Source organism: Furipterus horrens, unplaced genomic scaffold (genome assembly GCF_987537825.1).
Source record: "Furipterus horrens unplaced genomic scaffold, mFurHor1.1.pri manual_scaffold_9, whole genome shotgun sequence".
Taxonomy (NCBI): domain Eukaryota; kingdom Metazoa; phylum Chordata; class Mammalia; order Chiroptera; family Furipteridae; genus Furipterus; species Furipterus horrens.
In genome coordinates, this window is record NW_028327179.1 from 80,630,541 (window position 1) to 80,635,662 (window position 5,122).

Genomic DNA, 5,122 nt, shown 5'->3' on the forward strand with positions numbered 1-5,122 from the left:
GGAAAGACAGGCAGACAGGCAGACAGACAGATGGCAGGGAGCTGGCTTCACCCGATGAACAACAGACGAACACCGGTTCTAAAGCTCTCGGGCAAGATCTCACTGCCTACCACTGGGACAAACCAACTGGCCTTTCCACTTCTCAGCCCTCTCTCCACCCCACAGTGGAGCCCAGAGGACTCAGCTGCAGGGGCTGACAGAGGGTGGCGATGGGAGCCATCTATCCTCTGTCCAGAGAAGTCCTGGATGCTGGTATCTGCCAGCGCCAGGCCAGCCCCCTGCACCAGCACGCTAGGACTGGACCGCGGGGTCACCCCATTTCAAGCTCTGTACCTCCGTACACCCAGCCTGGCAGGCCCCCATGCCTTCAGCAAGCCCAGTTCCAATGCCCCTGCCCCCGCCCCCAGGAGGGGGAAGCCTTTCCCAATGCCCATCCGTGCAGTGGGACTGACTGTCCCCCCTCCCACCATCCCATGGCGACCGGCTCACTGCCGTCTTCTCCCGTGCATCTGAAATGCTCTCTCTTGCTGTGCACGTCTCCCTCTCACCTCCCAGTCACCAGCCCGTGAGCTGCTCTTGTCGGCCCACTTCTACAATTCCTCAGCGCTCAGCATGGGCTGGAGCCCCTGCACTGTCCCTCCCCCCAGAGACCAAGCTGAATTCAACCCTCACCCTGAGCCAGGCAGTTAACATGTTATTTGTTACAACAGCTCCTGGTGATATTTATGCCCATTTCATAGATGGAGAAACTGAGGCACGGGGGTGGGGGCGGTGGCAGATTTGCCAAAGTCACATGGCCAGGAAGTTGTTGAAATGCAAAGCAGGCTATCTGGCCCAGAGACAAATGTCATGGGGCGTAGTAGGCTAGGTCTTTGTATTGCCTGGCTGTGTGACCTCAAACAAGTCACTGGTCGATCCCGGGACTCAGCTTCTTCACCTGTAAAATAAGGACAAATAGGGCTGCCTGCTCTGCAGGTCCGATATGAAGACAATGGTAGAGTAAGCACTCTGAGGGTAATGGAAGCCAGGATTTCCAAAGTGAACGCCTGCATGCCTCCTGTGACAGGAACCCCAGGAATAGTGGACGAGGGACCTGAAACCCTGGCGGCACATCCACTGTTCTTGGGTCTGACCAGCACATTTCCTGGGCAGCTGCCCCGTGTGCAGCCCTGGGCCAGCCATGGTAGGGAGGGGGCACAGACGCTCATGGGCTTCGTGAGCACAGGGCCAGGTGCTGATCATCTGGGGCCTGTACTTGGTTGGGGAACACCCCCTGCATCACAGGCCAGGGCCGCTCAAGGAGCTCTGGCTCCATCACTGGCTGAATGCCATGCCTGGCACTGGTGGTGCAAAGCAGTCAGGATTGAGCCGCAGGCTTGGGGGAGCACCCGAGTGACAAAAAGGCAGGTCTGTCACCCAGCTTCCTTCCCACACCTATGGTAGACATTACCAACCAATCCCCGTACCCTCTTTTAGCTCTCACACGTGACCATGGGATTCCTTCTCTGAACAGCACTCCAGGTTGTCAATCCAAAACTCATAGTATCTGACATCCATCTTAGTGGAGCAACTACTACAGCCCACCAGGGATCAACCGCACTGGGCAGAAGTGAGGCTGGACCCTGTCAGAGGGATGCCCACAGCCCCTTGTGTTATGGGGTGTAGTGGTCACCTCTGAGTATTGTGGCGTCGGAAGACAATGGACCAAAATGTCCTTCCAGTAGCCCCTCCCTGTCCACTCCTTCACAGGCAGATTCACGGTGGTGAACAGGAGAGAAAAGGACAACCCAGTGTGCAGAGTCTCGCGTGTTCCCTAACCGGCTTCCTGGTTTTGTCATTTCCTCCTGCTAGCTAGACTGTCATTTATTTAATATTTTTCTTGAAATCAATTCAGAGTTTTTGCTAAAATATTTATTTTTAAAAAACTTTCTCCTATTACCTTAAATACAAAATTAGACTCACTCACCATGAATAGAAGTTAACTATGAAAACCAACAAATGCAGGAGAGTAAACAGTGGTATTTCTCTGCTGCCTGCCTGCCGGAGGCTCCAAGGGCTCTCTCTGTTGAAAAGGAGACCAGCAAGTGTCCCAGGCTCTGGATGCTGTCCTCAACACAGCCAGAGGATAGAGGCGACTGGGGCAGAGGTCTTTGCTCAGTCGTGATTAATACAGGGCAAGAACCCCTGAGTCACTTTGTGTACTTTTAAGTAACGCAGCACAGCTCAGTGATGCTCGCTGTCTCCCCGAGGTAGCAGGAGACATGTCTCTGTTATACAGATGAGGAAACAAGAGGCTCAGAGAGGTGAGCCCACCAGCCTGAGTTCACACAGCAGTGAGTGGCAGAGCTAGGCTTCTGACTAGGGCCTTCTGACTAAGCAAAAGGTTCTTCCCTTTGCGGCTCGGCTGCCACACAGAGTCACTTAAGAGTGGAGTTTCTCTCTGACCCACGGCTGGCATGGTAACGGTTTTTACACCTGAGGTTAACAACTGTGATTTAAGAGGTTATTTGTCTTAATTTTCAAGAATCACTTTCTCAGGGAGGAGGTAACTAACACATCAGGCTGGGGAAGCTTGTCTTTATAGAAAATATTTATAGCATTTCAAGATGGTTTGGTGGCAAATGGATAGAGCATCTGCTATTTTCCTCACTTTCCACCACAGCTCTAAAGCCCAGAGCAGTCAAAACACACGCACACCCCAGCAGCAACAACAACACAACCACAACCACAGCAACCACATCACTGCTGATAGGAAGTCAAAGCCAGCTCTCCTTTGAGAAATAAAGCACAAAACTTGTGTGATTTCAGAGTGCTCACTACTGCCGCTACTACTCGCACCTGAGGCTGGGGCTCAGAAAGCCACGGCCAATGGGCCTGTCCCCAAGGCCACGGCGAGGCTCACTGCCTCCAGAGTGGGGTTTGGCAGGACTCCCAGCTCCAAGATTGTGGCTCTCTCAGGAAGCCCCAACAGCAAGAGAGCTCTGCCCTGATATTTGGATTCCAGCTGCACACTGCAGAGGGACAAGCAGAAGGCAGCCTCCAGAAAGCGATGACATTCTACGAGCTAGAGTGGAGCCAGTCACTCTCCTCTGGCTACTAACCTCATCCCTCTGAGGTTAGTGATGCTTATTACTGCCATTTTGCAGATGGCAAAACTGAGGCTTTAACAAGCCAAGAGATTTTTTTCGAGGGCACAGCTGCTTGTAGGGTAAGCTGGTCCCTTTGACCCCACCAAGGCAGGCTGCAATGCCCACCTCATTTCCTGTGGCCATCCTTCGAGTGGTCCTTATGCCATCTGCTCCCCACGGCCCTCCTGCAAGGTGCCTCCACTGCCCAGCCTCCAGGACTTTTCTCACACCTGACCCTCAATATCTAACCTCTGTCATCAGAATGCAGTGTTTCAAGCTGGAGGTACAGTAAGTGCAGGGCCCCAAGGACCTTCTGCTTCACCCAGGTGTTTCAGGTGGGAATTCCAAGGCTCAGGGAGGGGAGAGGATATATGTTCTGGATCACAAAGCTGGCTGATGACAAAATGAAGGGAACCAGGTTTGTTGTTTAAAATCCCAAAGATATTGCAACCCCCTCTATCCTTGGCATCCTGCTCCAGACATACGAAAAGCCATCCTTGCTACTTCACAATTACAAAGTTGATCTTGGTGGTGGCTCCCAGGACTAGGGTGTCCCAACAGCATATGGTGTTCCAACATTCCCCAGCAGGATGCCTCTGGTCTAGTCAGCCCAGCCTTTCTGGCAGAGCCTTCATTGCCCTCTGCACCTAGGCTGCAGGCACCGACCACCACGCCTGCCTACAAGCCAGGAACCAGCAGGCGCTCATCCATGATGCTCTGGGACAAACCCCAGACCAGGCCTGGAGGGAGCACCTGCCCACACAGCCTGGCTTGAGGCCGGCAGGGAGCCCCTGGAGGAGAGCTGTGCTAGACTGGTGCCTGGCACTCACCATGTGGCCACTCCCCTCAGAACCCTCTCCATTTGAATTTTGACAGATATCCCAACTACATGTGTCCAGAATAGCCTCTGTCCCCAGATCCTGGTCTCTGTCCACCCTTCAATGGCCCCTTCTGAATTAAGTTCTCTCTGCACACCCCTCCCCACCGCCCGCCGCCCACACCACAAGCCAAGCCTCAAATCCAGAAGTCAAGAAGCCATCCTTGATTCTGACGCTCCCTCTTAGCCAAGCCATCTGTCACTTCCACGGTTGGTCCGACTTCCTGTGTTTGGTCTGCCCACCTCTTGCCAGCTCCTTTGCCTGGGCAAAAGCAACAGCCCCTCACTGGCCTCCCGCTCTCATTTCCTTCTTGTTCTTCTCTGTAGCTGTAAAGTACATCTTTTCTTGTTTATAGCGATCCCCAAGGCATCCCTCACAGCCCACATGGCCTGTGCATCTGGATCCCGCTCACCCTACCCAGTACGCTGCTTGCCCCACCACCATCACTGCCTTCCTGCCCCACTGGTTTCCCTGCCCCAGGGCCTTTGCATCTTACCATCTCCTCGCCGCACCACACTGGCTCTGTTTTATTTAAGCCTCTCAATGGGTCCTTCCATATTGTCCTTGTCTAAAATACATGCCCCCTTCTCACCGCAGTCACTCCATAACACATCACTCCATACTATTCCTGTATGGCATGTACTTACTGTAAGATGATTATTGTTTTTGTAGATACTTATTATCTGTCTCTCACCCCTACTCTGATGACGTTAGGCTGGCTCCTTGCTTTCTATCCACTGGTTAGAATAGTGTCTGGCACAAAATCAGTGCTCATAAGTGTTTGTTGAATGAACAAATGAGTGAACACCCATGATCTCATTAGCTCGCCCCTGCCCCCCACCAGCCAGGGTGGGAATTATCCCACTTCATGGGTGAGGGCTCAGATGAGGTGCTGAGGGGTGCCCTACACACCCAGGAGCACACAGTGGTGAATGTGGCAGCACATTCATGTGGACCCGACCTCCTAATGCTAAGACCAGGGAAGTTACAAGCATTAAGAAACTAAAAGTCCGTGGAAAATGCATGAAATTGTGTGGCTCCACTATTTCTCTTGCAGCTTGAAATGTCACCTCTCTGAAGACCACATCCTGCCCCTTGTGATCTGGTCTTGGCCTC